Source organism: Mustela putorius, unplaced genomic scaffold, assembly GCF_011764305.1.
Source record: "Mustela putorius furo isolate JIRA1106 unplaced genomic scaffold, ASM1176430v1.1 tig00000788_pilon_pilon_pilon, whole genome shotgun sequence".
Taxonomy (NCBI): Eukaryota; Metazoa; Chordata; class Mammalia; order Carnivora; family Mustelidae; genus Mustela; species Mustela putorius.
The window spans coordinates 10330538-10354693 of NW_025421481.1; the positions used below are offsets into that span (position 1 = coordinate 10330538).

The 24156-nt window shown below is 44.3% G+C and overlaps 1 protein-coding gene across 3 annotated transcripts in view; it reads left to right on the plus strand.

Annotated features, from left to right (window-relative positions):
* Positions 1 to 24156, plus strand: part of TMCC3 (transmembrane and coiled-coil domain family 3) — a 223712-nt gene that overhangs the window by 82499 nt on the left and 117057 nt on the right. The gene's annotated exons all lie outside the window — the stretch shown is intronic.

Genomic DNA, 24156 nt, shown 5'->3' on the forward strand with positions numbered 1-24156 from the left:
ACGGATCCTTCATGTTCCTGTTTCAGTGCAACAGAACCATGGTCATGCCAGGCCCCCCAAACCAGGGTTGTGGGAGCCGTCCTAGACTCTTCACTCTCTTTCATCCTCAAGTCCAAGCACTGGCTCTACCTGACTGATCCTTACCCCTAAATATTTCATGAATTCTTCATGTCCTGCCAGGACCCACCAGAACCACAGTAGTGGCCGTATGCTGGTCTCCTGGCACTGAGCCTCACCTGCACTGACCCTCCCTCTGACCATCTGGCCACTGTCTCTGCATAGATGTGTGTGTGTGTGTGTGTGTGTGTGTGTGTGCGCGTGTGTGCGTGTGCGTGCACGCAGGCACGTTTCCTGACCAGAAGGGGCTTCAGAAGAGGGCCACTGGGGTCTCCAATGGGAAGGAGACTCCCTTTTTAGTATGTATCTTTTCCTAGTGTTAGCCTACCTTACCATAAGTATGTGTTTTTCATTTTGGAATACAGTAATTATAAAAAGAAACATTAGAAGAATTGGTGGCTGGACTTGATGGCCCCCTGGAGACAGAGAACAGAGAAGGAAGAATCGAATGATTTTGAAATGTGAAGCCTGAATTATTGGGAGATGGTAGTATCTTTGGAGCTAAGCAGCACGTTGATATTCTGTAACTACAAACTGTCTTCCAGCTCCTGGGTCCCAGGCTTCACCAGGCAGCACAGGGCTGCTCGGACTCTGAAATCCCACAGCTTCTCCAGAGCAGTTCTCAGCTGCATCCCTTGTGATCAGTGAAAGCTGGGCCGGTAGAGCATCAATAGGGCTGGTGCGTGAGGCTTGGGAGTCACGAATCTTGCCTCACACATACTCAGTTTGTAGTTTCGAGCAAGTTACCAGACCTCTACTTCTCTTACTTATGAAATGAGAAGTCTTTCCAGTGCCCCCTCCATAACGGTATTTGGGGGTTGACTGAGATATTTCATGTAAAGCTCTCACTACAGGGTCTAGTTCATATTATACTCCTCATAAATGCTGCAATTTCAGTTACCACGCTGTGTCCAAGAATGTTTTTCCTCTTTTTTACTTGAAAATCTCCAGTGCACAAGAGGCCAAGTTTTGGGGGGGGGGGGCTGTGTCAAGATGGTGAGTCCTACGGAGTTAAGAGTCAGCTGTAATGAATCCCTCTGAATCTTCCTTACACGTTACATTATTCCTGTTTTTCTCAGCCCTACCCCTTCACTCTACCTCTGTCCTGTTCCCCTCACCCCAATATTTTGTAGCCTTTACAGTTGTTTTTATAACATTTTATCTTTTTTAGTTTTATCCTGAGAACTGATCCAGGGTGAACATGTTGATGAGTTTAAAAAGCATTTGTATAAACCTACACGGATTATAAAACCAGAATGGGTTATGAAGGCATGTTATGGGGAAACCACTACCATTTTGAAGTCCTATGATTCATTCCTTCAACAAATATTAAGTTGCTACACGTGCCAGTCACTGTTCTAGATGGTACAGCGAGCGAGACAGACAAGGAATCTCCTCCCAGAATTTGTTTGTTTATAAGGAGAACATAAGTCAACGAGATGATCTCGGATGACATTTGAGCTCTCAAGAACGTGGGAAGGGTGCTCCAGGTGGAGGTAAGCAGAGGGTGAAGACCTGAGGTGAGAGCAGGTGTGACATCTGAAGGGACAGTCCAGTGCCAGGCTAGAAGAATAGAAGAGAGGGGGAGAGGGAGAGGAGAGGCAAGAGGAGAGAGCTGGGCATGGCCGGCTCCTGTAGGGCTGGGAGGCCATGCGGTGGAGCTGTTCTTTGTATTGGTTTTGATTTTGTGGTGGGCTGAATAAAGGTGTCCTCACAATGGCCGTGTCATGTTCTTAGAACCAGTAAATATGTTACCTTCCACAGTACCTTCCACTTGGCAGATGCGAGTAAGATCTTGAGATGGGGCAGTTTTCCTGGATCACTCAGTGCCCGGTGTCATCACAAAGGTCCTTGTAAAAGGAAGGCAGGAGGCTCAGTCGGAGAAATGAGGAAGGGACCACAAGCCAAAGAATGTGGGCAGCCTTGAGAAGCCAAAAAGTGAAGGAAACAAGATTCTTCACTGAAGCCTCCAGAAGGAGCACAGCCCTACCAACACCTTAATTTCAAGACTTCTGATCTCCAGGTGCCTGGGTGGCTCAGTTGGTTGGGGGTCTGCTTGCAGCTCAGGTCATGATCCCAGGGTCCTGGGATTAAACCTTGTGTTGGGATCTCTGCTCAGCACAGCGTCTGCTTCGCCCTCTGCCTCTCCCTGCCCCACCCCCAGCTGTTTTTTTTTTTTTTCTCTCTCAAATAAATAAATAAAATCTTAGGGGGAAAAAAAAAGCAAACAAACAAAAAAAAACCTTATGATCTCCAGAATTGTAAGAGATGACATGTGCATTGTTTTAACTCCCTGAATGCTGATTATTTGTCACAGCAGTGGTAGAAAACTAGTACAGGTTTCTGATTCCAAAATGCAGTGGGAAGCTATTGGAGGGTTTTAAGTGGGGGAGTGATAGAATTTTATTTAGTTTTTAAAAGAATGGGTTGTTGGGAGGTAGGAGGGGCAGTACGGAGCCCAGGTAGGAGGCGGTGGCAGAAATCTCAGGAGAGAGGCATAACAGAGGTGTGGATTACAGCAGCAGAGTGGAGAGGCATGGATGGATTTTGGGTACAGAACCCATAGGAATTGCAGGTGGCATGGTTGCGGAGGTACGGGAGAAAAAAGGTAATCAAGAATGATGCTCAATTGGGGCATTTACTGAAATGGGGGGAAGACATCGAGGAATAGATTTAGGGGAAGTTGTATGTTCTGTTTTGTACATGTTCAGACTTGAGATGCAGGTCTGTGCGGAATGAGCAGGTGACTCTATCAGCGGAGGTCTCAGAGGACAGAGCATCTGTGCACCCACTCACCCTGGACAGCCCTTGCCCTCCTGGAGCTTCTCTCGCTCTGCCCTCCCCCACATGCTACCTGACTGCCTGAACTTGACCCAGCGTGGCCTTGCAGCCCACGTTTTCTGTCTTTTGTCCTGGGATCATTTTTCATTGCTCATTCAGCTTACACTGAATAAGCAATTAACAGAGGCTACAGTGGGGCCTCGTATGTTTGATAACCGAAGAGTAATGAAAAGCCGTTTAGATGAATCTGTGCCCCAAATGTGTACAGTTATTTAGTGCTTTTTCAGAGAGCTAAATGGATTTTGTGAATTTTAATTGATGTTTCACTTTTAATTGTGTTCGTGTCAGGTGGCCAGTTGGAACTCTGCCTGGTAAGACCGATGGGTGTTTGCTCATTTGCATATAGCGCCAGGCAGCAAGAGGAAGTGGAGAGCTGGGGAGGAAAAGTACAGCACCTGGGGAATCTTGAATAAATAATGGGCAGGACAAGAGGTCGGGCTGCCTCCAGCCACAGTATGTCCGGTTTCCACTCTGCTCTGTGGTCCTCGTGGCTGTGGCCTCCTGGTTTTGATGGCTTCATCTTCGGTCAGGAGCCAGATGGCTGCCACGGTTCACATGCAGATCTGCTGACATCCTAAGGAAATGGGAAGGCTTTCTCTTCCTTCTGTGTCTTAAATGTGAACTAATCTTTTCCTAGAAGCCCCTCAGCCACTTTTCTTACATCCAATGCGCCAGGATTGAGCTACAGGCCCATTTGTAAACCAGCCACCTGCTGAGGAAATGGAACTACCACATTGGCTTAGACCAGGGCTTGGCAACTACTGCTCTGTCACTTGTCACCTGTGTTTCAAGTCTTATTGGCACAGGCCACACCCACTCATTTACGTATAGCATGAGAGGGGCACCTATCATTTACATATGGCATGGGAGGGGCACCCATGATTTACATACGGCAGGCAGCTGCTTTCCCACTGCAGCATCCTGGTTGGTTAGTCCCTTGCAAAGGATAGTCTTGCCCGCAAAACCTGAAATACTTACTCTCTGCCCCTTTATAGAAAAAGGACTGATCCTTGGCTTGGACAAATCATCTCGGCAGTATGCCTGTTGGGTGAGTCAGGTATGGCAGCCTGTCCAAATACAAGAGGGACAGGGTGTGATCTTTCCTGGGGGAAATTTTAAAGCATTAAAATAGCTATAAATGCTGGTGATGGTTTAATACTCAAATGAAAGATGTCCCACAGATTGGAAGCTATCATTTCCTTTCCCTGCAACATTGGGTAAAATGAGAAACAGCTTCATGGCAGTTCATATGGGAAAAAAAAATCAGAGGGATTCGATTGATCTGTAATTGACTGGTCCTTGTCACGCAGCATGTATACTGCTGCGAGTAAACTGGGACTGATTTTGGGCAGAGTCTGGGAAAATGACAGATTGGATTGGAGCCAGGGACAGAAGGTCAGTGGCCAGAGGAATGTGTACCCAAGGGAGTAGCCTGTGACAGGATTTTGAGGTGTCCAAGCCATAATGGCCAGAGCTCCATCAAGGTGAAGAAAGTTGGTATCAGAGACAATAGATGAGAAGGGCTGGTAGGAAGTAAATAGAGGGTCAAGATTAGATTCCATTTCCCTGTAAGGACTGAGGGGAGCCCAGCTCTCAGGGGTCTGGGAGGAAGTGCTAAGCCCTTCAACCAGGCCAAGGAGGGGGACTACACTGAAAGCAGTACCAGGCTTAGGGATGCTGTCTTTGGACTCTGCCAACACATTCTCTATCCACTTCTTTCTTCCTGCGTGTTCTTGGGACAGTTTACTTGACATTTCTGAGGCTTGTTTTTTAGACATCTTTTCAGTGGGGATAGTAATAAAATCTGTATTCTATGATCATTGGGAGAATTAAATGTGGTTTGTGAAATCTTATGACAGTTCCTGAGTTGTATGGTGGAAGTTCTGTGGGGCACCTTATGCTCTATTTCCAGATGGGAAGCAGTTAGGGATGTTGGGCAGAGACTCTGGATTCTGTCTGTACATGACGATCAATCACTTCAGGGTTTTTTTTAAAGACTTTCATTGAGAGAGAGAGAGAGAAAGAGCACTCACAAGCTGGGTTGAGGGTTGGGGAGGAGGGGTAGAGGCAGAAGGAAAAGCAGGCTCCCTGCTCGAGCCTGACATGGGGCTGGATCTGGGGACCCTGCGATCATGACTTGAGCCTAAGGCAGATGCTTCATGGACTCAACCACCTGGGTGCCCCACTTCAGGAGCTTTTTTTCAAACAAACAGACTGATTTTTAAAGGGATAACCAGATCAATTGAATTAGAATCTCTGGAGTTAGAACAAGACGTTGACAGTTCTTAAAGGCCTTTAGATGATTTGAATACGCAATCCTCATTGAGAGCCATTGTCTATATTACCAATCCTGGTTGTCACTGGCTCAGGGCCCTCAATTAATCTGCAGGTGGCCAGCTTTCTGGAGACCGCTGGGTAGGGCTGTGCCTAGTGGAGACTGACCCTCAACTTTGAGCTTGACATGAACCAACAGAGAAGGGAAGCCCCTGAAAAACCCACAGCTGCTTGAAAAGAAGCACTGCATTGAAGAATGGGTGCCCTGAACTCTGAGCTGATCAAGGCACATCTGAAGCTGCAGTCCACGTCAGGAGATGAACAGATGAGAGCAGACCCGTCCTTTCAGGGCCTTTGGGCTGAGCTGGGAAGAGTGGCAGTGTCAGCCCGGGCATCACGGCTGGAGCAGATCACAGGCACAAGACGTTTGCCAGGAATTCGTCTGAGGAGAACGCAGTGTGGAGGAAAGAAGATACTTCGGGTTCAAGAGTAGAGCAACAGATCGAGTACAGCATGAGTACTGTCTCGTGCTGCTGAGACAAATACTGAAACATACTAACAGGGTTGAATGACAGATAGCAAGTGCACGTGTGGTTAGAAGGCACTTGAGAAGTAAATTCCACAGACACTGAGTAATTGGTACCCATCCTGGGTCAAGGGCATATTTATATATTTTTAAGATTTTTATTTGACAGAGCATGTGCGAGCATGCCCAGGCAGTGAGAGCAGCAGGCGGAGGGAGAAACAGACTCCCCGCTGAGCAGGGAACCCACTATGTGTGGCTCGATTCCAGGACCTGGGATCATGACCTAAGCTGAAGGCAGATGCTTAAAATGACTGAGCCACCCAGGTGCCCTCAAGGGCATATTCCTAAAGCCTCAACGGAGGTGGAAGAGGAGCAGGATGATAAAAGGACCAGAGATCGTGACCAGTGAGCCACAGGGGAAGAACTGAGGACATTGCTCCAGAGAAGGCTGGACAGCTGAGCCGGATGGGATCCCTCCTAAGATAGATGAAATACCAGCTTGTGGAAGGGTGTTTTGGACCACTGAGTAGACCTTACAGGGGATCAGACTTTTGCTCAATAGTAGGAAATGGTTTTAGCGTCAGGAATTGAATTCAGAGTGACATTATAGCTTGTGAGACGCCCCACTCCCTTGCTAGACGTAGTGTGGCTGACGGGGAGGAGGGGGCACTGGTATGAAGTGGAATCCAGCCGAGATCCACGCAGGGAACTCACGCTCCGTCCATTCTTACCAGAGCAGGCCCCGCCCAGCTTGTGTTTCATGTGGTATTAGGGTGCATGGTAGGACTTTGTTCTGTAAAAGGTTATTCACCCTCTTCCCTCCCAAAGTGGGAGAGACCTGGATTGTTATGATTCTTTGACTTCTGTTCTAAGGAAAGAAACCATGACAAATATTTGAACAATGGAATGCTACTTGTTTGCATAGGCAACCAAGAAATTCAAATATTTGTGTAAATAAGGGCCATGCATTTTAACACAGGTAGAGTGACTGCGTTTGGAAGTTTACTTTTCTTGGTCTTGTACTCTGGAAAGCATCTTTGGGCATTCTGCCTTTAACCCTTCCACGCTAGTTTATATTCAACTCAACAGATGTTTTTGGTACCTACCAAATGTGAAGCATCATCTTGTGCCTTGACTATTGCAAATACCCCCTCCCCAACCTTCTGCATATTAGAAATTAATCTCAGCATTGGCAGCATCGTCCACATTGAAAAACGGAGTCATGGGGGCACCTGGGTGGCTTATTCAGTTAAACGTCCTACTTAGGTTCAGATCTTGGTCTCAGGGCTCTGGGATTGAGCCCCACATCAGGCTCCCGACTCAGTGGGGAGTTGGGCTTGCTCCTCCCCCCACTTGTGGGTTTTCTGTTGCTCTCAAATAAATGAATAAAATCTTAAAGAAAAAGAAAAACAGAGTCACAGCACAACTACAAAAACAGTGATGGCTCTGAACACCTATTAGCTGTTTCTCCAACATGATTTCTCCCTTCTGTCTTCCTCACAGCCCCCATGTCCATGTAGGAATCTCCCGTGTTTCTAGGGAGGCTGATTATACCTTGATCATGAAGGGGAGCATGTGTGTTAGGCTAAGCTAATTTCATACATTATATCCCTCTTGGCTCCATGAAGTTAAAAAGCAGCCACATGACCCAACCTGCACCAATGAGAGTGTTATTTCAGGATTGTCACTGAGAAGCCTGGGACAAAGACATATTCTTTCTCTTACTTGACTTGAGAAATTTGTGGTTCGGGAGCTGTAGGAAGTAGCTGTCATGCAACTATGATAAGGCTAGTTTCAGAATGAACTGATACTAAGAAAAACAAGGTAAGAGAGAAAATCAGGCTCTGGTGACATCACCTAGCTGCTGGATTACACTTTGCCTGGAGCCAAACCTACTCCACTTTCCAACTATGTACGTTCCCCTTTATATTTAAGTCAGTTTGATTTAGGTCTTTTCTTACTTAGAACCAAAAGTTTCCTTACTGATCAGTATGGTGGTTATTTTGGGCTGGTGGCGTTACAAATTTCATTTGATCTATTATCTAGCTGTATTTGCTCTATCATGTGTAGTTAGCATGGATTACTTTTGTAATGAAAAACTACCAAAAAAGTCTATTAAGATGCAATCATTAGCATCTACATTGCCTAGAAATTACTTATCGGAAAGTAGACATTCTTACTAGGGCTAAACCAAGACCCACTTACATGAACTAAGCTGATTCACCTGTTGGTGCACGTGGAAGTCTGGTGGGGCTGCTGATGACTTCTTGCATCACCGTCTTTGTTGCTATACCGCCGAGAGTTCACTGGTTTTGTGAGTTTGCTTTTTAAACAGTCTTTATATATTGGTACGCTCTCGCCTGACTGCTCTTCAGAGGACAGGGAAAGACCCGTCTCATGAAGCTGCACCTTTTGCCACTGCCAACTTTTCTGTGTTCTGAGGAGTGAAGGAACCCAGTGCTGTGCTATCAGCCCTCCCCACCTCTTTCCTGACTTACTAAAAAAAAGTATTTGAGGTCAGTTTTATGTTAATAGACATATAAAACTCAAGATGTAACAAATAAATTGCAAGAAAAAGTAAGATGGAAGGAGACTGATAGGAGATACTTAAGGATAGATACCATTCAGTCATTATAGGTGGACCTTATGTGAAAACTGATTCAAACAAATTTATTTTAAAAAGCTTAAGATTCATAAGAAATTTAAGCACTGGACATTTGAAACATGGGGGTGCCATTGTTGATTTTTTAGATATAATAATGGCATTGCTTTTATGATATTAAAGAAGAGTTTTTGTCTATTAGCAATACGTACTGAAATATTTACAGATGAAATAGTGTGGTATCAGAGATTTGCTCCGAAATAATACAGAAGAGAGGAAGTGTGAGGTTGCGGGGTATTGATGAAGCAAAATTGGTCATGAATTGATGATTCCTGAAGCTGAGTAATGGTACATAAGGGTTCGTTAATCTTTTTTTCTTTGATGAAAGTTTAAATAATAGTAAAAGTCTCTACTTAACTTTCCAGTGGTCATCAGTATTTGCAATTCAACAGTATTTTTTCCAGAAGTTTTTTATGTATAAATCACAGAGCAAAAGTAGGTAATGAAGGTTTGGTTTTGGTTTTATTTAATTAAACGGACTCATTACTTATGTTGGTCTGCAACTTTGTGTTTGGGTGGGAGCTTAATATGTCGGGGATATTTTGCCATTTAATCTTATATTGGAGCAGTTGATGATTTTTTTTTCTCTTAAAGCGAACAAAAGCCTTTGCTTCTGTACCAGTGCAGCCTCCCCACACTGGGGGGTAGTTTCAGCTTTTTGTGGGGAATACTGTCTGAAGCCTGGAGTTTCTGTGTGCTCCGACCAGAGCTTTAATTGTAACTCTCGGGCAGTTCTCACTCTTCTTCTTGTGAATCTTTCCTGGCATAGGCTACCCATGGGAGGCATCAGCCCTAACCTCCTCCACAGGGTTTTGCTGTCAGACAGCAACTATAAAATCTGCTGGAAATCCAGTGCTCTCTGTGTCCTACTGTTTGGAGGGCCAAATGTTGGTGAAAGCTTGGAAAGGCATTGTTATTCCTACTGCTTTTCTGTGATTTTTATATCATGTGAATTCTTTTTTAAAAAGGTTTTATTTATTTATTTGAGAGAGAGAGAGCAGGAGTAGATGGCGGCCGGGGGAGAAGCAGGCTCCCCATTGAGCAGGGAGCCTGACGCTGGGCTGGATCCCGGGAACATGAGATCATGATCTGAGCCAAAGGCAGACGCTTAACTGACTGAGCCACCCAGGGTCCCCTCATGTGAATTCTTAGTAGCTCGAGACAAAGCATTTGTATGAGAGAGGGGTTTGTTTTTTAAAAGAATGCAGTGGATGAATAGGGACCATCCTTGACTCCATGATCTAGTTTTCTGTTACTGTCATGCTGGGAAATTGACACAGTGTAATTCCAGGGCACCTTCAGCTTCTGCTGTTCTTCATTTCCCTTTTATTCCATGGGAGAGAGACCATCTAAACTGAGAATACCTCCTCTTTCTCCCTTACCCTTGAGGATCACAGTGAGTAGCATGCTTTTCGTGACATGTTTTCAAAATGCTTTAAAATACTGTTATCATTTCATTCTCTTATCAGATACTTTCAGAGTAACCACTCTGTGTCAGTCCTAGTAGCAGGACTCTGGGAGCGGGGAAGGTAAGCTAAATCAGTTTTCACATCATTGTTGTCTGGGTGGAAATACTGAAGGTGGGCATTGAGGTAGGAGAGATCTAGGATTAGAGCATTAAGTATTTGTTAAATGGGCATGTTTCGGGTATGTGCACAGTAATCATATGTACCGTTCACTGAGGTATGGGCAGTGTTAAGTGCCTTTCTAAAAGTTTTATATCAGCTACCTTATTCAGTAGTCACAGCAGACCTTTGTAGTATGTACTCTTGCTCCCCCACCTCCCTTTTTTATGATTTTATTTATTTATTTGAGAGAAAGAGAGCTAGCAGGAAGTGGGGCAGAGAGGGAGAGAAAGAATCCTCAAGCAGACTCTGTGCTGAGAACAGAGCCCAACGCAGGGCTCGATCCCAGGATCCTGTGATCATGACCTGAGCTGGAGTCAGACATTTAACCACCTGAGCCACCCAAGTGCCCCACTTGTTCCCCTTTTATAAGTAGAAAACCGAAGCACAGAGAGATTCAGTTTTTTGCTGGAAATCACACAGTAAAGAGTGGTACAATCTGCACTTAAATGCAGACAGTCCAACTCCAGACTCTGTGCTCATTATGGAATTAGTTGTGAGCGATCAGTTCGCTCACTGATACATTCTATTAGTGGCTTACATTTTTTTTTTAAAGGATGGTTGGTTATTGTTAACCAGCACTATCGGTGTCCCTGGAGCCTGCGAAACGCGTTGGACGGCTTTCAGTCACTCTGGTATTATGTTGCAGCTGGGGGGTCAGAACTAACTGTGGACTTAAAGAAAATTGTTCATATATTTACTGTGTTGGTCCTTTCAGGGAATGGAATTTTACCTGTAGTAGGTCTAGAGTCCTATCAGAATGAATCTTGTGTTGTTTGCAGTGAAAAAAAAAGTCCATTAATTCTGTGACTTTTAGTTACGTATCTTGAAGTTTGCTTTAATGTGTGAAAGCACGCCCCTCCACTGTGTCTAAGTGTGGATATATATGTGCACATGCCCACACACAGGCTTTGCTTACAGATGTGAAGATCTCAGTACGTGGCTAGCTTCTTGGTCTCTACAGCCTGTTCTCAGTGATCCCAAACCCTTTCAGTGGAGAATCGAATCCAAAACTATGAGCCAAGTGTTAACTACAAATGAGGCTGTGTAACCCTCAGTTCAAGCTCACAGTCCCAGGTGACCTCCCCCCCCCCCCCTGCATGTTGCCCTCTATGTGATGAGAGCTGTCATTCAATGGATGTTGACTTTGTGTCAGATTTAGTATTTAAGCTCTTGACCTGTATGATCTCATTGACGCCATAGGATAACCCCTGGCAGTCAGTATTATTACTCCCATCAGCCCCATGAGGAAGCCAAGCTATAGAGGGTTACTTGTCCACAGTCACATAGATGTTAGTGGGGACATAATCCCAGGTTTGCCTGCCTCCAAGGTCAGTGGATTTCCTGTGTGGGAACACTGAGGCAGCACAGAGACAGATGAAGGAAGATGTTCAGAGCAGGGTCTGCTTGTTTGAGAGGATGTGTGTGTGTTGTTTAGTTTTAAAAGATAAACAGCAGTAGCTGCAGCTTCCTCTGCCCTGGTGAGGTAGAAACATAAGAGCTTGTACCCTGCTGTTCAATGTAAAGGTATGAAATAAATCACAATTTCTGTGCCTTAGTTTCCTCATCTGTAAGATGACGTTACCAGTATCTGTTTAACCTACACTATATAAACATCATATGCATAGAGGGTTACATAAGGTGATGGGAATAAAAGGATGATTAAGTACCGTACACACGTAAGGAATTACCAGCCAGGATGTCCCAGCCCCTACCCACGATGAACTTTTAAAACTCATTTCTTGAGATGAAAATTGATGTTGCTGCAGATTTAGTTGAACAGATTCCTTAAAAGGATTTAGTTCTGGGGGCACCTGGCTGGCTCGGTGTTGCATGCATGGTAGAGCATGTGACTCTTGATCTCCGGGTCATGAGTTCAAGCTCCATGTTGGATGTAGAGCCTACCTTAAAAAAAAAAAAAAAAAGATTTGGTTCTGCTTTTTCCTTCATTTACTCATGTAACTAACTTTTTTAAAAAATTATTTTTATTAACATGTAATGTATTATTTGCCCCAGGGGCACAGGTCTGTGGATCATCAGTCTTACACAAATCACAGCACTCACCATAGCACATAGCCTCCCCAGTGTCCATCCCCCAGCTACCCTATCCCTACCCTGCCCCCTCCCCCCGCAACCCTCAGTTTGTTTTGTGAGATTAAGAGTCTCTTATGGTTTGTCTTCCTCCCAATCCCATCTTGTTTCATTTTTTCCTTCCTTATCCCCCAAACTCCCCACTCTGCCTCTCAAATTCCTCCTATCAGAGAGATCATATGATCATGCAACCAACTTTTATTGAGTACTTATTATATGCCAAGCATTGGTATTGGTGCTGGAGGTTTAACAGTGACTCAGACTTGCTCACAGGCTGTTCAAGACATTTTTCGGTTAGGATTGTCCGTCATCCAAGCACATGCTAACTGACCACGTGTGAAGTGAACAGGGTCAAATTCTGTCTGTGGCTGCCAAGACTAATGTGTGTGAAGAAATCTCTGGACAGATGGGACATCCAGACCCTGGTGTGACTTTGCATCTTTCCTGTGCAGGGATGAGGAAGGCTCACACTGAAGCAGGGGTGAAGCTGTTTCTCCAGAAACCCAAGGCGTGCACAGCGTGTGGCTCTCTGGGCTCGTGTTGTCATCTGCCCCAAATTAAGAGGTCCCTAGCCAGTTCTTTTAAACCAGAACTGCCCATGTAGTTTTTTAAACTCCCCAAAATGAAAAAAAAAAAAAAAAAAGCATTTTCCTCTGAGCTCACCAATAAATAATAAACTTTAGTCTGTTTTGATGACATTTAGTATATGTGCTGCCTAACCGAGCACCATTTTAGAGACATTTAAATTGTGTGTTCTGCAAAATTTCACCTTGCACTTTATTTATTTATTTATTTATTTTGATGTTTAAGTTGAACACACACCCGGTCCTATAAACATCTGGAAGAGGGACAAGTTTACTCAGTTCAATGAGTGTTGGCTAAGCATTTCTGAAGATAGGCATTGTGGAAAGATCAGAACACACACACTCAAGTCCGACAGAAATAATCAAAACAACAATAACACAACTTACAGATGTGTTAGATGCTACCCCTCCTTTTTGGGTGCTTTTGGGGCAAGTACTGATTGACAGTGCAGTGAAGGAAACCCTTGAGAGCATCTGTCTACTTCCCCAGGGAGGATGGGCAGATGAGAAGTCTGAGGCCTGGAAAAGTACCAGAGGCAAAGTCTGAGTGTTGGTTAGAGACCTTGTTTTAACAGCATTCTGTGTTTTCTGATGGCAAACGTGTGCCCCCTTCCCCTCCCGCTCCCCTGCTGCCCCGTACGTATACATGAATAAACACACACCAGTTTGGGAAGGCTACCAACTAGTACTCTAGTAACCAGTAAAATATGTAATTTGGGGTCGTGAGAGGGGACAGAATTTGCTGGGGAGAAGGAGGAGGAGAATGAATATCTGTTTCCCAAAGTTGGGATCTGAACTATTGTCTAAAACATCAGACAACGCAGACAAATCAAAGCAGAATCAGGGCAGCAGAGGTTAACTTGTGGGTGATTTATAGCTTAATGGAAACCAGAGCCTCATCATGCTTGGGCTGCACATTTTAAAGCAGTAGAATGAAGGCAAACTCAAATGCCAGTCCCAGAGCTTCCCCAACAGCAGCTGTCGCTGTGGGTGGACTTGGCTGTGCGTCTCAGGTCACGGGTGTGTTCTTGCATTTGTGTGTCACTGTCACTTAGCACATGGTGACAACTGCAGAGCATCCCAGACTCACCGCAGCGACCGTCTTTGCCTCGGGTCACTGGGAGAGTCAGAGCTTCGGAATCAACACGCAGACTTGCATCCGCTTTTCATTTTAATTGTGCTTGAAGCCTTGAACGTCTCCAGCTGCACACATGTTAGAAGGGAAGATCTTCAGAAATTAAGCGGTGGTGCTCTGAAGGAGGGCTCCATACAGGTTTCCTCTCCTGTGCAAAAGGTCTCCTAGGAAACCTTTCATAAGCCAAAGTGATGTAAAGCAAAGAAGCCATTGCCGTTGGTTTATATGGGAAACATTTTTTCGCATTCCTGGATCTCAAAAAGAACCCCTCTAAAGCTTTTCCGATACCTTAGAACCCATCTTGTTAATGGATATGCAAATCAGAATAAAGCACAGATGCTCACAGACACAGTTCAGAGCTGTGGAGCCTGATGCAGAGTGAGCCCCCAGGGAAGGAAGCTGGGGGGGGCGCTGTTCTCACCGCTCAGGTGCATGCTACCTCTCCCCAACGCCTAGCAGCAAAACAAACACCACTATTTCCTGTTTTTGCCTTTTCTCTTAAAAGTGAAAAAAATCCTCTAGATTTCTGCTGGTTATCAAAAGCAGGTACGAGTGTAGGTCTTTTGTGAAAGCAAAGTGGTATAACATGAATTTTCAAAAAGCAGGGGATTCCTGTAATTCCAAATAGCCAGTAGGACAGGCCAGCGGCAGGAGAGGATTCAGGCCCCGTGAGGGAAGGAAATCACCAGCAGGACAGCTTTGGTGGGTGGCAGCTGGGAGCCTTTATGGCCCCAGGCTGCGCACAGAAAGGCAGGGGTTCTGGGGCACCTGGGTGGCTCAGAGGGTTAGAGCCTCTGCCTTCGGCTCAGGTTATGATCTCAGGGTCCTGAGATGGAGCCCCGCATTGGGCTCTCTGCTCAGCGGGGAGCCTACTTCCCTTTCTCTCTCTCTCTCTGCCTACCTCTTTGCTTACTTGAAAAAAAAAAAAAGAAAGAAAGGAAGAAAGGCAGGGCTTCTAAGGGCCCGGTCTCTGGAGCCTTCTGCTGCCAGGGAAAAGAATTCCTCTTCCTCTTCCCCCTCCTGCTGCTCCATCTTTGCTGATTACATTGGGTTCTTCCGGTGGTTTTTAAAGAGCTTTTGAGAAGCTGTAATGTGATCAGCTTCTGGGCTTATTCCAGACGATGAGGCTGCTCATCGCTTTGTCTCCAGGTTGCTTGCCTGGGACATGCATCTTCATCCTCCCCAGGCCAGGAGGTCTGAAGAAAGAAGGAGGGGAAAGTTCCAGATAGGTCAAGGCCTTGAGTATGTAATGGACACATATGCTAGTTGGCAAATCTAAAGGATATAAAGTAGATCTGTTTCTCAGTCCCATCCCCTCCCCAGAAACAACTGTTGCCTTTCTGTCTGTTCCTGTAAAGAGATTCTATTCACATATAGAGGCACCCAGCTGGCTTAGTCAGTAGAGCTGTGACTCTGGATCGTGGGGTCGTGAGTTCAAGCCCCATGTTGGGAGTAGAGTTTACTTAAAAATGCATGTATATAAATGCTTATGCATACTGTATATATAGACTTATGTATATGTACATATATAGTACACATGTATTTAGTGAACTGTCCTCTTTACATGATGGTAGCGTACTATACATTTCATTCCCTTCCATACTGGTTTTCATTGATCTTAGGAATTGTTCCAGGATAGGACATGCACAGCTGCCACATTCTTTCTTAATAGCTACAGAATGTTTGTTCTATTGCTTAGCTGGATCATTATTAGTCTCTTGTTATTGGACATTTTGGCTATACAATCTTGCCATCCCAACAATACTTAACTGAGTATCCTAGAACATACATCTTTGGCACATGTGCTGATTTACCTATTGAATCGGTTTGCAGAAGTAAAATTACTAGGCCAAATGGTATATCCTTTTAGTATTTATAAAAATCGCCAAGTTGCCCTCCTAGCCACGATTTATTCCCATACAGCTTCCCTGAATGCATACCCCTGCCTGCTTTGCCCCGTCTCCATCCCCATCTAGGCTGCCTCAGAGCCCATCTGTTGTAGGGGAGGAGGTTTAGGGTTTGATATGAACCCAAGTGTTTTGAAAGGTCACCCATGGGTATTGGCAATTACAAATCACAGAAAAGTCTACGTCAAGCTGTCTTAAATAGAAAAAAAAAATTTAAGGTGAAAAAATTTATTGGCACGTATAACTCAAGTCTAGAGTCAAATTTGGACCAGGCATACGTGCCTCCAAGAGGGGCTGTGGTGTTGTCGTACAACTCCAGGGGGCGCACCCACATTGTGTTAGGAAACAGTGTGAGGCAGCCCCCTGGAATTGGTGGCTATGTACAGGGCACAGCTGAAGTCATGAGGAGGTGGTCTCTCTCCGCTTCTGAGCGCTGTGTTTGCTTGGAGTTTGCTTTGTTCTCAGGATGGCCTTTTCCTTTTTTTTTTTCTTTTTTTAAAAGATTTTTATTTATTTATTTGACAGAGATCACAAGTAGGCAGAGAGGCAGACGGGGGAGCAGGCTCCCTGCTGAGCAGAAAGCCTGATGTGGGGCTCGATCCCAGGACCCTGAGCCAAATGCAGAGGCTTAACCCACTGAGCCACCCAGGCGCCACAAGCAGTGGCCCTGGAAGCTCCGCATCTCTGTTTTTTCAGCAACTTTATGTAACCTGAGAACCAAGAGCGCCCCCTTCTCTGAAGATACAGCAGAAGTCCCACAGATGAGCCTCTCAGACCTGGTGTGGGTCAGCTGCTCATCCCACACAACTAATCACTTCTAGGAATATCTTTCGGTTTGCTTACCCATCATCCATTCCCTGTTCTTCTGGTCATAGCATCTCGACTGACTTTCTTCCCCCACTCTCAGCCCTCCAGCGGTGCGCACACTCCTGTCAAAAGTTCAGAAATAACAGAAGCAAAACCAGTGAATCACCGAAGTGATAACTGGTAAAAGTTTGTTGTGCCCACACCAAAAAGACAGTTTGCAAACCGGGAGCACTGAAACCAAAGCATGGAGTGAGGCCCAGGGGGCTATTGTTATAAAGCAGCTTATATAGTGAGAAAGCAATGACTTTATTCTTCACAGTGATTGGTTATAATACTAGAGTTTTCTTTTCTTTTCTTTTTTTTTAAATTTTATTTATTTGAGAGAGCACACAAGCATGAGTCAAGGGTAGAGGCAGAGGGAGAGGGAGAAGCAGGCTCCGCACAGAGCAGGGAGCCTGATGCAGGACTCAATGCCAGGACCCCCAAATCATGACCTGAGCCGAAGGCAGATGCTTCATCATCTGAGCCATCCAGGAGCCCCTATTTATTTATTTATTTATTAGAGAGAGCGGGTACCGTGCAAGGGCTGGAGGGAGAGCAGAGGGAGAGGGACAAGGAGACTCTGCTGAATGTGGAGCCTGATGTGGGGCTCCATCCCACGACCCTGAGATCATGACCTGAGCCGAAATCAAGAGTCAGATCAGATGCTCAACTGACTGAGTCACCCTTGTGCTCCAATATTTTCTTTTATTTTTATTTATTTGAGAGAGGGCTCAGGAGCAGGGGAGGGGCAGAGGCAGAGGGAAGGGGAGAAGCAGACTCCCCATTGAATGCAGATCCCAACTACAAGGGTGGGGGTGTGTGTGTGCTTAATCCCAGGAGGCTGAGATCCTGACCTGAGCCAAAGTCAGATGCTTAACTGACTGAGCCATCCAGGCATGTTCCAGGATTTTCTTAAATGAATTGAACAGCGGTTACTTGTTATCAAGTCTGGGAAATAGTTTAAGTTTTGCTAATGATTTCCAGAAACAAGCCAGACATGTCTCAGGTCAAGTTAGCCTTACAAAATAAGTTAAATTAAGCTTCGTTTGAATGACTGAACAGGTCTTGTCTGCTCAGGGAATTTTCAGGGCTGGTCTCCATTTGCTGCTGGTTTTAAACACTACGCAGGCACCCATCCTGTGAATAGCCAACACAATTCTGATTTTCAGATTGAAAACCACCACTAACCATCTGCAGGCTAGCTGAGTGCTTCTCAGACTGAAGAAAGGGATGCAAATGTACATATAGCCCACCTGGGGATCCTGTGTTAAAGCAGTTTCTAACTCAGATCCTGAGGGGGGAGCCTGAAATTCTGCATTTTAGGTGATGCTGAAGCTACTGGTCCAGGCAGGGGGGAGGGGATATCCATGAGCAGTGATCAGTGCCCGTCAGTGACCTCTCCAGGTTCCTTGTATTCTAATGATTTTGAGATTTCATAGCATACACAGAAGAATGTGAAACCAACAAAATCCCCACAAGCAATCGATTTCAGTTTGTCTCCATTTCATGAAACAAAGAGAAGCCCCCTCTTTGATCGCATTTATCAAAAAAAAAAAAAATGTATTGTTAAAACATTCATTCAGTTTGGAAGTACATTTCTATTGCTTGGCTTGGTGGAGTGGGGGGAGGAAGCCTTTGCTGAATTGTTCCTAAAGAATTGCACTTTTGACCAATATTGGCAGGAAAATAACTTTTCCCTCTGGGGACTACAAGCTCTCTGTTGTCTTAGAAAAAAAAAAAACCCTGCTGCTGCTTTCACCATCAAGCCAGTGACTTATTACTGCTTTGCCCAAGGAACCAATTTGCCCTGGCAGACACGAAGGCTTTATGTATTTAGTTATCCCATCATAGCTGGGTGGCCTGCTACCAAATTCTGAGGACAATATACTATTTTCTTGGAAATAACAAAAGCAATCTCTCTACTCTTTAGGTTTTCTTTTAAATGAATACTTTTTTCATCAGCTCTCAGAACCAGTATTTCAGTCCTGGGCTACCTTGAATAGCGCTAAATATTTTCTTTGCCCTAACTCAGGTCAGGTATTAAATAGACCCTCACTCCCACCCCTCTGCCCCGCTTCTGAATCAGAAAAATGATTTCTTTTGCAAAGCAATTTCATGCCTTGTTATCCCCAATATGTCCCTAAAATGGCATTACCAGAAAGTCCCTGTTCCTTTCAGAGATTGGAAGGGGAAGAGTGATTTCTAAAACAGGCTCAGCAGGGGTGCCTGGGTGGCTCAGTGGGTTAAGCCTCTGCCTTCGGCTCAGGTCATGGTCCCAGGTTCCCACATCGGGCTCTCTGCTCCACAGGAAGCCTGCTTCCCTCTCTCTGTCTCTATGTCTCTCTGCCTACTTGTGATCTCTGTCTGTCAAGTAAATAAATAAAATCTTAAAAAACATAAAAAATAAAAGGAGCTTAGCAAACCCATGACACTGCCCACTTGGTATCTCCATGCTTTGTGTAGCTTTGTGGTGGCATTTGCTTTTAACCATGCCTCCTGTTAAGGGAAGTTCTGGCCTCAAAACATTTGTGTCATTATGCAAATATGGGTTAATGAATCGATTGAACAAAATACACTGTGATTGAGAGTTCGGCTGCTTTCATCAGAAAATAACATACAGCTGGATTTTTCTTCTTCTTCTTTTTTTTTTTTTTGGTGCATCCTCACTCTCTTTCATTACACAGATAAGGCATTTACCAGAATGCTAGTCTAAAGAATTCTTCAGAATTCTCATCTTACCCTTTGTTATTGCTATAATGTTACGTAAAGCCAGTCCCATCTGTGAGCTTGGAAAACAACTTTAAGACTTTAAGTATTAAAAGGTAGCATCTCCTTTATAAATACTGATCCTCTATAAATAATGTGATGTCCACATTCGCCTTTTGAGATTAATATAATCCAACCCCTAAAGTGTAATTAACTTAAAATACCCAAGAAAGGGGGTGTTCAGTCTTGGTTCTCTGAATCTGTAACGGACTGACTGAGTGCCAGAGTTGCCCTTAGATGATGCCCCAACTGGCAAGTCATGCATTAGCACCTTCCACTTTGAAGGTGGGATAGAAGAGAGAAGGTCATTTATGACAGCAAGGGGTCATCTTTATTTGTTACCAAGGCAAATAGCAGGACAGGGAAGATTCTGGGCTTCGCTAACTGGCTGAGTGTCATTTTTCTAGCAACTCTTTATTGAACGCTTGCTGTGTTCTAAGTCCTGAGGGTAGGTTCTGGGTAAAGAGTGATGAGTTCTGACCTCATGGAGGTATCTAAAATGATCCATCTGATTTCTCTGGGCTTTACTTGAAAATCAAGGCTAGTTCTGAACCTCACAGATGATATGATATGATATTATATGATAAACACATTTATGAAAGTGTAAATTGTTAAACAACCATAGAGTTCTTTAGGTCAGCGTGGTTACAGAGCCTCAGCACTGTCCTTAACCTTGAAATTGTCTAGGTCAGCTATTGTGCTTATTTTCTCCTTTCATGAAATTTTCTCAAATGGCATGCCCTTTGCCCTTTATCTTTTTGTGACAGTTGCATTTTCCTCTCCAAAGATGATCTCATTTTCCTGATTCTTGATGACCACCAGTTTGTCTGTCTGTCTTTCTTTGTTTCAGATTTTATTCATTGACTTGAGAGAGAGGGGGAGAAAACACAAGCAGGGAGAAGAGGGAGAAGCAGGTTCCCTACGAGCAGGGAACCCAGCGTGGGGCTCAGGCCCAGGACCCTGGGATCATGACCTGAGCTGAAGGCAGACCCTTAACTGACTGAATCACCCAGGCGCCCCTGAGTGCCAGCTTCTTATCTGCTTTGCAAAACATTCTTTGAAAGGAGGGGCCTCCTAAGAAGTTTCATTGGCATTTGATATGAATTCAGAAAGAGAAAAATGACTATTCATAGAAGCTCAGGGAAAAAAAATTTCTCTATTATATATACAATTAAAAAAAGATACTTAAAATAACACCCCAGAATACAGTTATCATGAGACATCTCTGTCATTTCCTAGAGTTAGAAGTAGAGAACAATCTTGGAGTTGGGCGAGGAGCCAGCTTTGTCGTTTGTGGATAGGAATGATAGGGGTCCCGCTGTGCGGGAGGGAGCGGGCTGGGAGGGGCCTTCTCGGGATCATGCTGGGGCAGCTGAGCCTTGGAAGCATGAGGGGAAAGTTTCTGAGAAAGGCTTTCTTTGCAGTACATGTAAGGAGAGGATCTCACTCTTGTGTTTAAAGACCCCTGTTCTGTGACTGAGTCTCCCGGGGGACAGAATTTTGGTTCTTTGCAGAAATTTTATGTATCCTCTGTTAATTGAGGGAGTCTTTCTTCCAGTATCCAGTTCTGATGTCCAGGCTAATACGTGTTTCTCTGTCTCCCTCTGATCTGTGTCCCCCCACCTCGGCATCTTTCTCCCACCCCCGGCCCCTCCATCCCACATACGTGATTTATTCACTAAGTGTGAAGGCACAGCAAACCTCAATCCTGGGCCCCTAAAGAAACATTTTAGAGGGTCTGGTTTCACACTTTGTAAATTTTGCACTTAACAGAAGGGCTGCTTCTTTTCTCCATCCTGTGACCAAAAAAATGAGGCTGCTTGGTGGCTAGTAAGCACCATGGTATCATACAGGGTTAGCCAGAGTTTTCTGTAAAGGGCCAGATAATAATATATTTTAAGCTTCCTGGGCGACACAGTCTACTGAACTTGGCCATTGTGTCGTGAAAGCGGCTATAGGCAATCCATGAGCAAGGAGCATAATCACTGCTTGAAATTTGAATCTCAGGTTAGTTTTACGTGTCCTAAATATTACTCTTTTGATTTTTTTTTTTTTTTAACCATTTGAAAACAGAAAAACCATGCTCAGCTTGTGGGCCTTATAAGCACAGGCAGTAGGTTCGATCTAGCCCACAGACCGTGGTAGTTTGCCAGCCCCTGAGGCCGAGGAGGAAATGCCGAACTAGGAGTGAGAAGCCTTACATTCCAATTTCAGTTTTATGTTTTAAGCCCTGACAGTCATTTAATGACTGACCTCCATTTCCTCATTTGCAAAATGGGTATGGAAAGGGGTGGGGGAGTAACTTTAGAATGGAGAAGCCTGGCAAACGTTACCTCAGAAAGGTGATTAGGGTTACCATCGGTGGCAAGTCATGGTGGAAGCATGTACCCCTGATTCGTGATGACAGTGGCGCTTGACGTGGCTGTCCATTACCTCAGCCTGAACGTAAGAAAAATATCAGACAAACACACAGTGAGGGACAGTCTCCAAAATACCTGACCAGCATTCGTCAAAATTGTGCAGGTTATCCAAAACAAGGAAATTGTGGGGAAACACACACACACAGAATGTTAGGGGGATCTGGGTTGCCAGGGTACGGCAACCCTGCACAATCTTGCAATTTTGCTGTAAATAAAAAACTCTTCTGAGATGAAAAGCTGACATGTACGTATACCCTAGGAGAAATCGCCACACTTTGGTGGTTGATTAGGTGCAGAGAGCAGGGGAGAAAGAGAAATAAAGATCGTCTCCAAGTCTCCAGTCTGCGACCAGGGAAGATGGTCATGCTATTGGGCAGAAATAATAAACACAGGAGAAAAATCAGAAAAAGGAGAGAGAACTTGGAGGACCAGGGACACGACCTTGAATTTGAGATACTGTTTACCACTTGAAGTGACAACATATTTGGAAAGGGTTTTTGGATTTCAGAAGTTTTGTTTAAAAGGATCTTCAGCCTAGCTGTGTTTGACATTTAAGCCCCAATTTAAGAAAGAAAGATTAACTGGATTAAATAATAAAGAATAATAAAGTAGTTATTGGACTTGCTGTAAGAGGCCAGACTCCCGCTCAGAGATACATGTCTGCATGTGGATATATTCAACCTGTTGTCATTAACGTGTTGCTCAAGCCTGGAGTAGCTAGAAGCCTCTTTTATTTGCAAGAGGAATTAAAGTCATGCTGCCAAGTGGAACATTATTTATTTAAGTGACTTAGCAGCTGGGAGCAGCCCTTTTTCTGGAGCAAGAAGTGCTCATTGTGTTGACCCGCACTGGAGAGTATGTTTTGTTTACTTCAGACAAGAAGTTAAGAGCTTTGTTCCAATCATTCCTTTTTCTGTCTCGCCCTATTTATCTTTTACAGCCAGAGTTGTTTCAGAAGTGCATAGAGGCCTTTGGGGGCCTGTGATGTCTGCTGCACATTAACGATGTGTCTGGTAAAACCATGGCCCAGACCCTGTACCTGCCGTGGGCCCTCAGTAGGCAGCTCCCAACCGAAGAAATTCTGGTGGCAGAAAATGTAGGAGAAAAATAAGCCTCACAAATAAGCAAAGATATGTAATTAAAAATACATGCCAATGAGGGGTGTCTGGCTGGCTCAGTTGGTGGCGCTGGTGACTCCTGACCTTGAGGTTGTAAGTTCGAGCCCCACATCGGGTGTGGAGATGACTTAAAAAATAAAATTTAAAAAATTATATATGTGCCAATGAGATGATAAAGACAGTGAAGAAATGGGAGATTCCTGTGCTGGCAAGGGTATGGGGAAGAGCACTCTGGTGGAAATGTGAGTTGATGTGATCTTTCAGGAGAAAAGTTTGAAGTCTACATTCCAGACTTTCAAATATTTATATTCTTGGTTCCAGTATATTCCACTTCTAAGAGAGGCTGTCCTAAGGAAATCCTGGAACAGGCATGTAAAGATACCTGTGAATTATGATCATCCAAAATAGTGAAACACTGGATATAATATCTAACCGTAGAGTTAATAATTTTAACATTGTAGATACAGCTATTATAATATAAAGACTCGCATTATTAAGTTTCTGAAGAAACACATTTCAAAATGAATTTATAGTCCCTTTTACATAAAAATATATGTGTGCATTTGTGTTTCTCGAATAACACACTAACACTTAAATGCCTTTAGAATGTAGATGCAAATAAAAATATTTTAAAGTCTAAACCAAAATGTAGACTCTCCATGCCAAATTCTGAGTGGCATAAACTATCTTTATCTTGTAAGTTACTACTATTTGTAGAACCTAAAACATGTTCCCGTCATCACTCATACTCTCCTTCTAAATAATCCTGACTTTCTGAAATAAAAGTCACAGCTCCTCCTAAACTATCGAGTACAGGTTTTTATTCTCAGTGTGAAGATTCTAGTACTCTCTTAACCAACGAGAAGCCCATAAATAGTTACTTTTTAGTTTTATTTTATGCTACAATAGTGAAAATTCTCAAGACAGTGTTTGATGAGAAGCACTCTATAGGAGGAAACCGGGTGAAAAAAATGAGATTTCAGGAGAAAAAAAAAAAATCTCTTTCTTCACTTTGATTTTATTAATTTATGCCTTGCCTCTTTCCAAGTGTACTTAAAGTACCCAGATGTCCCAGTAGAATGTGTGCTGGGCATAAAAACGTGTAGACACACGTGAACAAACCAGCGGTTGGCAAGGTGGTGATGATTTATAACAAAACACCCAGTATCCCTGAACGAGAGACTGTGCCCTTAACACGTGAATGAAGTGATTCCCAATCACCTTCTTTCCCAGGCCAACAG